This window comes from Haemaphysalis longicornis, unplaced genomic scaffold (assembly GCF_048455015.1).
Source record: "Haemaphysalis longicornis isolate Haplotype H1 unplaced genomic scaffold, Haemaphysalis longicornis Haplotype H1 scaffold_4, whole genome shotgun sequence".
In the NCBI taxonomy this organism is placed as follows: Eukaryota; Metazoa; Arthropoda; class Arachnida; order Ixodida; family Ixodidae; genus Haemaphysalis; species Haemaphysalis longicornis.
The window spans coordinates 48,692,899-48,705,199 of record NW_027526361.1 but is presented as its reverse complement, the minus strand read 5'-3'; positions in this window follow the sequence as shown (position 1 = coordinate 48,705,199).

The following is a 12,301-nucleotide window of genomic DNA, read 5'->3' as shown; positions in this document are numbered from 1 at the left end:
AATTATAGCTTTTCATTTGTAACATCCCAAACGGACAGATCGCAGCCAAATGCTTACCTTCATTGTATGTTGTGTGGGTCCTACTTACAATAAATTTCGCCAACACAATTAGCCATTGGTTCCGCTGAATGACGATCATACTGTGTATACGCACTTTTTACAGATATTCTGAGGCCCCTCATCCCGCGGCGCACAAAAAAGCAAAAAAAAAAAAAACGACCTAGTTTGGAAAACTGCAGACCCTTCCTTTGCGTTTTCTGTGCTTGGGGTTATGTAATTGCAAGTGACAACGCGCTTTTGCCTGAACATGGGAGTGACTGGTACGCACAATTCATACACGCTTTAGCAGAATTTAAGAGAGATAGAAGCTGAAGCTGTCTTCAAAAAGGCCCATTCTTCTTCCACGATGATATTCTAAACTTTTTAAGGAAAACCTGCCGACCACAGTGTTTGCAAGTTTGTTTTATAGGGTCACAGCGCTGTCCACATGAAACACTTAATCAGATTTTCTGCATTTTCGGGGGGCAACAGAATGTTTGTAAAGCTTGTTTCTTGCGATAGTGGGAGTGTGCCTTTTATTTGGAGAAAATTATTTGCAAAATGCGTCGTAAACATTGGCTCATTTCCTAGCTGATGTTCTTATAGCGTTTTGCCGTTGTATAAACTATTTCTGTAGTAAGCAGGGCGCGATTAATCGGCGCCATCTGCACTCACGGGGGATACGGCCCGTTCGTCGCATGGCGTTTCGTGATAGGCCGCTTGGTAATAGGCGGGTTCGTAACAGGGGAACATTCGTCATAGGCCCGTTCGACAAATGGGAAAGTTCATCATAGGTGTGGCAAAATAAATGTCCACTTGCTTTTTTTTAGGCGCATACGGGCTTCAATACAGTAGGTAAGGGTGGTTAACGGCTCAGTAAATGGAAGCGAGGAAGGATGCAGCTCAATAAGGAAAACATTGGAGGGGGTAGGGGATAGGGGGGAGGGGCAATGAATAACCCGCGCCTCTTTCGTTACTGTTGCGGTCGCCTTGTATGTCATGTCCCACACGTGTACGAAAAAAAAAAAAATAGTACCGACTTTTTAACACTACAGGCTACCCAGAAAGGATTGTGAGAATCACATGGCTTCAACTTTACCATGTTTTTTTTTTGTCTTTTTTCATCCTTTCGGTTGTACATCAGGGTCACATGAGCAATGAATGCCATGGTCGAAGGGTAATGCGGTTCGAACCAAATCGACAGAAAAGTGAAGCAGCGACGTAACACAACGACAACAAAAAAATATTTTGGAAGAGGGGCGGGGAATAACCCGCAGCCCCATTTAATACAGTGGAGCGGCAAGCTTGTGCGTCTTTGAGCGTTGCCTTGAACCCCACAGAGCGTCCCGGGATTCCAAAGAAAATGTTTTCTTCGTTCCCTTTCGGGTCCCCTCAGCAGTGAATGCCAATCAGAGTGGACAAGGATGTTAATTTTGTTGAAGCCTAAAATACTTTCTTTCTTTCGCCCATCGTTTGCTTCTTCAGGTATAGACACCAGGAATTTTGCTTTTTTAATTGTAAAAACATAGACTTATAAATGTTTTTCCGGTGCAACCACGATCAGTTTCGTTGTCATGCGTTATGGGCTTATTACCAGTGTTGTGCCACTGTTGAATCTAATAACGGAGGGTGCAAATTAGTTATAATTAGAAGCTTTCTTACGCAGAAACCATTACGCAGCAAGAAATGGTCCCGGAAAAAATGGTCCCAAAGCCAAGGTAGGAAAAAATGGTCCCCGAAAAAATGGTCCCAAAGCCAAGCTTTCCGGGAAACGAATTATCTTGTGTTTACTTGTTTTAAACAGTCATTCTATATTTCCGCTTAACTTGGGTTATGGAGCCCAATAATCTACTGCAGTACTTGCACATTAACATTGATGCCATTTTTATTGGCGCCACTTATTTGAGTAAATTGAGCATTTCAATGTTTCTGTTTATACCTTGTTCAGGAAACATTTATTACGCAGCAAACTAATTAAATCCTTTCGCAGGCCCTTTTATTTACTACAGCACTTTATAATGTAGATTCGCTCTTTTTTGCCGCATGCACATCAGCTAAGGAAATCAGTCGATGTTTACGATGTATGTTGCAAGTAATTTTCTCTAAATAAATGGCACACTCCCACTATCGCAAGACAGCACCTTTACAAACATTCGGTTGCTCCCAAAATGCAGAAAATATGAAGTGTTTCATGCAGGCAGAGCTGTGACGCTAAAATAAACTTGCAAATACTATTGTCGGCAGCTTTTTCTTACAGAGACTAGAATATCGTCATGAAGAAAGAATGGGCCTTTTTGAAGACAGCTGCAGCTTCTATCTCTCTTAAATCTTTCTAAATCGTGTTTGGACGGTTCCAGGCCTCGCAGTTGTTTGTGCGGTTTTAATCCAATTACTTCCATTAAAATCTTTAATCCGTGCTCAGCCCTACCATCCATCCATTCATCCATCCATCAAACCATCCTTCCATCCGTCTGTCTTTCTACCCAATTTTCTTTGTTAGATTTTGATTTTAGCCTCAAAGGCGTTCATTTCGGCCCCTTATAGGAATATTAAAGCATTCCATCTCTTTCTGAACCCCTTAGCTAAAACGCAGAGGGGCAAAATAAAACCGCAAAAAAGTTCACATCCAACTAACTTGAAGAGAAACACGTTGACTGGGCCATGGGACCATTTTTTCCTAGATGGTTACTGGGACCATTTTTTACGGAACCATTTTCTCTGGGACCATTTTTTCCGGGACCAGTGACAAACTGGCCTCTGATGAAAGAACCTATATGACCAAGACGAACATTCTTATTTATTACTTCTCTCTCTATCTTTCGGTAATTGATTCTTGTAATATTTTTCTTATTTCGGTTTCCCACGTTTTGATGGTTTGTGAGTCTGGCCGTGTTCCAGGAAGCCGCACCTGTCGCGAGACGCCGCTAGTAAGCGAGGGGGGTGACAGTGTCGAGACATGCGGACGTCTGGTCTGATAGCAAGCATCGGCTGGTGAAGCCAGGCTGTCGCGACGGTCAGCACTGTGAAGTTCGGGCTCCTCATTTAATTAATGAAAGCCGCCGGTGGCTCATGTATCGGCGTCGCCTCCGCTTGGCTGCCACGCTGCATTTATTTCATGCAGCCGCAAGACGCGAAGTTGGGGGTCGCCGAGTGCATGCTTTGTGCTCCTTCCTTTTGTGTGGCAAAAGACGGGTGCTTAGCCAGAGTACCTCTGTTGGTATGCGGTCGTTCGGTGACGAGCTGACGGGAAGCGAAAGGGTGCCGTCCACCCATGTAGAAAAGATCTCCGGACAGAGAATTGCGCGCATAGCTTTTGAGGATTTGCGAAGCCGGCGTCGGCGCTGTTCGTTGATGGTCATTCGCATCAGGAATTCGCCTCCGGTTGAAGGAGCTCTTCTCGGTAGTCGGGCGGGCGGCGGCTTAGTCTGGGAAGGAATTAGCCACGACTCGCGCGGCTACAAAGGCAGGGCGGGAAGGCGACGACACTGAGTCGCGCGAAGACCGCTTTAAGCGTTCGGCTTTGGCTTTTGAGCAGATGCCACCCGCTAGTAAAGTATTGCCGATTTTCGGAGAAAAACGAGTTTCTAAACTGCAAGCTGCAAAATTATCGGGGTGCAAAATCTTGATTAGTGTTGCTTCGCTTGATTCGAACTGCAGGGGTGGACCACGAAACAACCCGAACGCGTGTTGCCTGTCGCAAAATCCCAGTCTCACAATAAACTGGTTATTTCACCTCGTGCTCAAAATCCCTCTTCTCATATGCACATGTCAGCAGTTGCCCCCTCTCCTGTCCCCTCTCGACTTTCTCCCTCTCCTCAGCGAAAACGAAGGTTAGGTCGGCTTTTGTTGCCCCCAAGACGAACAAAGGGGCAGTGGCTGCCACGGCGTGCAGAATGTTACAATGCGTGCGCGGGGATGTACAATGAGTGCTCCCCTGCTATACTGGTAAGGGGGATCGCTTTCACTGATAAGGCGTCCCTGTCTTTCCTTCATCTTAAGCCGCGCTAAAAATGGAAACACAGGTGTCAGAGTGCCGTGCAGGTAAAAAGCAGAAGGGACGAAATATTACCAACAATTGTATCGAAAGAAAGGCGGAGTAATAACAGATCATACCACACCATTGCAACATTAAGGATGCAATGCCGCAATTTTTATTTATTTATTTACCTTCCCTCTTCACCCGCCCCCACTTAGGTTATTAAAGTCGTATTTATTTATTTATTTATTTATTTATTTATTTATTTATTTATTTATTTATTTATTTACTTATTTATTTATTTATTTATTTAGTTAAAGTTCTCGACAACACCGCAAGGGCCTCCCCGAGGAATGCACTGTGTACATGAATAAAAGGCATACAAAAGACAACATATAGGAAGGGAAATAGTAATTCAAAAAGGGTAAAAATAAATGTGTAGATATATATCAGACAGGCTAGTGATCAAGGAAGGCAAAACATTTTCTGAACAACAAGAGCTCGGAGGTCGTAGGGAGAGTATGCAGTAATGTTTCTTCTTTTTCACTTGGCGCAGAAACAGAAGAACAGAGGGAGAAGTGCATGTGCGACGTCCCTAGTGCATTCAAAAAGTCGAGTTTTCAAGGACGGTTTAAGAAGACCCATGTCATTGCAAAAACTTTCGATGCAAGATAAAAACAGACTGTTACAGGCATGTTGGCATCGGCCAGCTGGCGCCTGGCTCAGTGCTCTGTCAACATGAAAGCAGCCGTGCAGCCGCAGTGGTCGGCTTGGAACTCGCAGGTGAACAGGGCTTACAAGGCAAGGGCAGTCAAACTTGGAATGAATGCAGTCAAAAAGAAAAACTGGGTCACGCCTGGAACGCCTAATACGTAGCTCATCAAGATTCAGGAGCTTGAGAAGCCCCCCGTGCAGATAATAACTCACTGGTGAGTAAAGGTAAAATACGGTTTTAGTGAAGCGCTTCTGAATCCTCTCTAGATGAAGAGACGACGAAGGGCTTAGACAATTCCAAATGGCACTGGTAAGTCGAGCTTCGGTAAAATTATGGTGCGGTAGAGGGAGACAAAGCATGAACGGTCGGTGAATTCACTGGTGGCCTGGGAAATTACGCCAAGAGTTCAGACACAGGCGTTGGTCAGGTGGTTCACGTATGGGTTGAAAAGTAGTTTTGCGTCCAATATTACACCCAAATCACGCACTAAAGTAACGCGTCTTGCGGGTACACCAAGCAGGGAGTGTGGGAAAATGAGCGGGGCAGTCTTGCGAGTATACGTTATCAAGATAGTTTTGGAGAGATTGAGCTTCAAATAGTTGCTGTCGCACCATGCCCAAACTGCGTTGATGTTATTTTGCAGCAGGACGTGATCGTACAGTGAAGAAACAGCGCGATAGAGCTTCATATCAGAGGCATACTGAGAGAGCGTACAGTGCCTAATTGCAGGGTGGATGTCATTAACAAAAATTTTAAAGAATAGAGGGCCCAGTGTCAAACCTTGAGGTACCGCTGATATCATCGCCAAAGGCCGGGAGGTGACGCCTTCATAACAGACACAATTGAACCTGCCTTTTAAATAACTGCCGAACCAATGAAAACTCGCTGGATAGACCGTATGCGGATAATTTGTGAACCCCGCCGCGGTGGCTCAGTGGCTAATGCGTTGCGCTGCTGAGCACGAGGTCACGGGTTCGATTCCCGGCCGCAGCGGCCGCTTTTCTGATGGTGGCGAAAAGCAAAAACGCCCGTGTGTACGAGATTTCAGCGCACGTTAAAGATCCCCAGGTGGTCAAAATTAATCCGGAGCCCGGCACGGCGCACCTCATCGCCTGCGTTGCGTCGGCGCGTTAAACCCTACAATCAATCAATCCATCAATGAATAGGACAATTTGCGAAGCAGTAATATGGGGCAGTCACAGGAATGACTTGAACGGAAAAGGACTCGCTCTAAAGGTGTCACCGGCGCCATGAGCATTATTGACTGATAGATGTTTTTATTCGAGCAAGGATAGGGCGTGTGCTGTACGGTGGGGAGAGGGGATGCAAGCAAGAGGATTGAAGAATGTGAAAAAAAGTTGTCTAAGCAAGCTTTGCTCATCAGAGAAACATAAAACGCGTGGAGGAAAAATAAATTGCTACCAGACATTTTGTGAAATAAACAAACTCGCTGGGTAGACAAGCTTTCCCTTTACAGAAACATGCTATTGCAGGGTGAAAAAAAAGAAACCTTATTGCAAATTTTATTAACATAAAAGTATGGGAGAAGCTTTTTCTATACATATTCATAGTGGTGAAACAGCGCGCAAAAAACAAGGACAAAAGGAAGAGGACAACGACACGAGCGCTGACTAACAACTTAAATATTTATTACACAGTGAAAACGTATACAAGAGCGTGCGTGATCATAACAATCTTGACGTATGTCTCACATGTGCACAGAACAGCCACTCATTCAACAACTGTCCAGATAGGCTACTTCGCAATCCAGTAGCGATATGGACGGGCAACTAATACAGTCATCTGAATAATTTTTCACATAAAAGGCTTCAGCTATCTCCCTTGTTCTCCTATCTTTGCGAGTCATTAAAGCAGTAGTAGCATTAAACAAGGGATAGCATCCGCAACTGATAAATGTGACGTGGGCGTGCCCTTGAGGGAATTTCGATGTTCGCGGTCGTGTACTGCATTCCTTTGAAGTGCAAAAGAAAGTACAACGGGCGAACGGGGCGATGCCTGAATGAGCGTTTGCGCGAACATCGAAACTCCCTCAAGGGCACGCCCACGTCACATTTGTCATCGCAGTGTAAGAGTTGCGGATGCTATCCCTTGTTTAATGCTACTACTGCTTTAATGACTCACAAATATAGGAGAACAAGAGAGATAGCTGAAGCCTTTTATGTTAAAAATTATTCAGATGACTGTGTTAGTTGCCCGTCCATATCGCTACTGGATTGCGAAGTAGCCTATCTGGACAGTTGTTGAACGAGTGGCTGTTCTGCGCACATGTGATACATACGTCAAGATTGTTATGATCACGCACGCTCTTGTAGACTTTTTCACGGTGTAATAAATATTTCAGTTGTTAGTCAGCGCTCGTGTTGTTGTCCTCTTCCTTTTGTCCTTGTTTTTTGCGCGCTGTTTCACCAATATGAATATGTACCAACTGGCCCAGTTCACGACACTTTTGAATTTTTTCTTTACAACGGCTTTAGATGAACTGTCCGGACTACCTAGGGGTTTTAAGTTAATCCGTACCTCGACCAGGAACTGTTTCCGAGCATAACGTCCTTACATTTTAAAATAGATCGTGGACACATTCAACAAAGACCGAAGTTATTTAATACTACGAAGAGAGTAAAGGTATTTAAGCTTGAATAATCCGAATTTTTCAGGTGACTTCGAATGGCAGTTCTCGTTAAACAGCTTCAAATCATTATAGAAAGGCTGACGAAGAGAGGTCTAGGACATTTCGGTGCAGGACATTTCGGTAAAGGACGTTTCGGTGCGGAATCTTTGGTGATCGGGTGTTTCGGTGCACAGACAGTTCGGTGTACGGTGCGCAAACTTTTAGGCGACCGATATATCCGGTGATTCCCTGTTTGAGACAGCCGTTATATTTTTATTTCGCTTAACGTGGGTGTGGACAACAATCTGGAGCAGTACTTTTATTTTTTCAGTGATGCCATGTTTGATCTTTGCCAGGTAATTTAAAAAATTCAATATTTATATATTTTTGTTTAACATCTTGTCTTGGGGACACCTGTTATGCAGCCAACTGATTGAATTCTTTAGCACACGTTTTTTTCTTTCATTTACGACAGGTTGTTTATTTATATTCGCCTTTTTTTGTAGCATGCAAGTCAGATAAGACAATTGACTGGTGTTTACGATGGTCTAACGCCTTCTTTATGTATTTTTTTAATTACATACAATAAAAATTACATAAATTACATGCACACTCTCAATATCCAAAACATAACAAGCATACGGTAGCCCCCCAAAATGCAGCAAATCTTATGAAGAGTATTACGGGGGCTCTGGTATTACGTAGGCTGGGCTGTCATGCTAAAAAGAATTAGCGAACACTGTTTCCTCCAGTCTTTTTTTTTTTTTTTTTTTTTTACGGACACGTCTAGGATATTCTCGTGGAGGAAGAACGGGCCTTTTTGAAAACATATTTGCAAACATATTTGCAAGTTAACGGGGGAAAGAACAGGGTAAAAATTAACGACGTACACAATAAGCATTTCGAATTTTTTAACTGAAGTGAGCACGCAGACGGGCTACATATAGAAAGGGTTTACAAATTGTTGCAAATGAGATTTTCCACAATTTCCTGCATGCGCGTCTTGGGGAAATTTTTGTCACGATGGGTGGGCGTTCGTTCTACTTCCGGAACTGCTGTGTTGCTTGCTTCCGTGTTCTCCTCAGTTAATCCATAGAAATGCAGTCGCTTATGACTCTCAGGATAGCTTTTTTCTAGGCATGTTGGACAGTCACTGGCCTGCCATGCGGCCACATGTGCCTCAGGACCTAGCAATGAGCCCGGATTTAGTACGGGTCATCGACGTGTAGGTTCCATGCTCGACTGCAGTGTTTAACGCGCCGACGCAACGCATATGCTGAGACGCGCCGTAGTGGAGGGCTCCGGATTAATTTTGACCGCCTGAGGACCTTTAACGTGCGCCGAAATCTCGTACTTCATTTTGATGAGTGATTGTGTGCGGTTAAAAATCTTTCGTTGCTGTTGCCATTTGACTTGGAATGCCGCTAGTGGTTCCGCGGGCGACCGCTTTTGTGGTTTCCTGGGCGTATTCTTCATAAAACCAAACATGTATGTATTTTCAATAACGGAACAATGCAAATATTTGTTATGCATTGATGCTTTGCCTCAAATATGAGTAATGTTTTGTTTTGGCTCAACAATACTGACAAGCATTGACATTGCCACCCTACTTAGATGTTTATAAATGGCTGTGGGTATACATATAAACGTACTGTTCAACATCTGCTTTAACTTTAGCCGGGCGGCTCAATCGAGGGACAGACGTACCAAAATTCCCGCATTTATTGAGTCCAAGAAGGACTATCGTCTCTAAAAATGGAGAGCTGCAGGTGCAATTGATCTCTGATATATGCATAAAACCCCACCAAATTATGGTAAGTATAATTCCCGGCAGAACGCTGAAAATCACGTGGGAACAGTCGTTGCAAAAAATATATATATATGCATGTAGCAGAAAAATTGCAGGCAGCTTGGAATATTATGCAAGGGCCTTTCCAGCTCTTCCAATTCACAAACACAGTAAACCCAGCATAGTAACCGATAACGACGATAAGGCTGGGACGGAAGCGTGCGACAAGGTACAACAGGTGCCTTCAGTAATGCATTGATAATGACGCGGTGTGTGCAGCGCCCACAAATACAGAATGCCAAAGTATTGCAAGATCTTCGCCATTACGTTAGAAAGACACAGGTTCATTTGCCCCTGCGGTGGCGCTTAATTACGCAGCTGTTATTGTAGTTCCTGGAAAGTGAAAAAAAATAGTTACCGTCGCTGAATTTTGATAAAAAAAACGAGAGAAAAGACATGATGATACTGCCGCTGATCTATTTTATAAAATACTGGTGATGGTGGGTCGCTAAAGAAACGAAGTAATGAAGAAGCAATACATTTTCTGGCTGTTGTTACGAGCGCTCCCCAACAGTTCTAAACTTCTAGACCTCTTTTGTTTCTGTACTCGCTTATGTTGTACGAAAAGATGAAATAAACTTGAGCTTGAACATCTATGTTCAATTAAAAGGACACTCCCACTACCAGTTATGTGTTGATGTATTGTCTCAAATATAACTAATACTTTCTTTTTTCTCAACAATATTGAGAAATATGAGGTGTGTTTACAGATTGAGTAGTTTGAAAAAGGTTTTGCTTATATAAAATTCTGGTTCAAGAAAAAAAAAATAGATAGCAATTTTTTGGCAAGGCCGCATAAATTTTTACTGTCCTAAAATAACGCACAAATGCGAGCAACAACAGTTGTAATAAACAGGTTCGATTTGCGTGCTTGCAACTCCGATGTTAATAATCCGCGTGAATTTTGCTGCCTCAAACACTCGCCCGAATTCGTTATTGCACCGAACCAACCTGTACCGAACCGCCCTGCACGGAAATGTCCAGTACCGAAACGCCCGTGTCCAGAAACGCCCTGTATCGAAAAGACCTACCCCTTGCAACCGGGAGTAGGTTTTGCCATGTGCACATCGGATATGCGACTAAAACTCTGGCAAGAAAAAAATTCTCACTCTATCTGCTCCAGTTTCGTTTTGACTGGACATTGTCCGCATAAGAGGTTATCTTCGTTTCTTATCTGTCTTAACCATTCCTGGAAGCCTGAAGGTCCTAGGTCAGCTAAGGTGTTGGCCAAATTCGTTGCGTACATGTTCCAGCGTTCGCTAACCACATCAAACAACGAGGAGAGCAGCAAATAAAAAAAGAGGAATGCATAATTGTTTACTTGCTGGAGGGGGAAATGCTAACTTGCAGTTCGCGTTTTTGCTGAGAACACAGAGCCTCAGATACATAAGGTGGGTATCTGGGTAGCGAAAACCAAAAGCTGGTGAACAACATTTGGGATACATGGAAAAGAGGCGGTACAAAAAAAAAAAAAGCAAGAAACGAAACACCAAAAGAAAGACCTCCTCAAAAAACGCGAAGTACGAACAGAAAAAAAAAAAAAAAAATTAAGCGGATGCATTCACCGGTACAAGACACTCGCGCAGTTCAGGTTGACAAGAAAAAAAAAAAAAACATTATGAAACGGAAACATGCGGTTTAGGTCTACGAAAAGGTAAATAAAGCGCCTGTAAAAACAGTTAACAGAATACGCTGTTTGATGAACCGGCCATCTCCTCAGCGAATCGGTGATCGATAGTAAGAATAAAAAAATAATTAACTTTCTTTTTAATTCAGACGCATTCAGCTAGTGGCCAGCGTACAAAACACGCAGAAAAGAGATACCACAACGTTTGCCGACAACTTCCCAAACACATGAAAAAATAATGTTTTTTTTGACAACTGCGTTGTTTAAAATAAAATATTATTGAGGCATGAAAAAAAGGTAAGGATAATTCTTCCCGTGTTGGAACTTGCAGAAGACGACGAAGCGCCAGCCCAAGCGCGAGCGCGTGTCATCGAAGTTGACTTTTCCGCCCACGGTCATCAAGAAAGGCTTGATGACCGCGGACAAGATTCGTGCACGGCGAGTTGAGGGGAGGATATCGTGTTCGAGATTTTGCGACTACGGAGATTACCTAAAGTCACTGGAATGCATTACGTAACAAAATCTGGAGGCTGAACTACTTTGTCGCTAAATTAATTTTTTTTAGCAAATTAAGCGTTATTTCTCAATTGGTTTGACCGTTTCTGTCGGTGGCGTCATATGAAGATTCTCCCATAAAAGACTTCTCTGAGATCAAATACTGGCAACGATAGGTTGTCTAGCTTGACAATATCGTCAATAAAGAGAAATTACACGAAGATAAATTTTGACGTTCTCACAAAAAAAATCAGGAATAAAAAGACGCCGAGAACAAACAGGTCCATTTTGGCTTTCATTCAACAAACCATGGTTTATTCAATTGCTTCATTTGAAACAGTAGCCTTTCGCTCTTTTGTTTCTTTCTTTTTTATTTTAGATGTCACGGCAAGTTTCTTGTCTATTACGTTTGCAGATTTGGCGCGTCCAAAGTTAAAACTCTAATCATGCCACTTTTAATTGCTATCAAACAAACAATTACCGGTAGTAATCTAGTGGTACTGGCAGGCGATCTCTTTGTGGTCAATACCACCAAACAGCTATAAAACAGCTTTTAGATGCCTGTTGCCGTTATTCATTTATCCAGAGCATCAAACCTTTTCCCCAGAAAACCTGTTTTGTGCCGCCACTTTGTACGTTTTATTTTCAAGATGCTCACCTTGATAAAAAAAATTACGATTAATCACAAAAATCCGGTGTTCGTGATATGCAGTTGGCTTCTGGGGTGCTCTAAATCAGGCTTATTTAAGAACAGGGCTTGTTACCTTGTTCATTCCTTTTCCGGTATATTGTTAATTATTCATAAATAACACACGTCAGCTGTCATCTCGCAACTTCATTTCTCGTCGCACGTGGCATGTGTGCTTGTATTTTGTCGTACCTGTGAGGGTGGTGGGAAATTTTTCTGGGCTCCAGGTGCAAGTTTAGCCAGCAACGTACTACTCTTAATTTCAGTAAGAAAAGGCCACAGG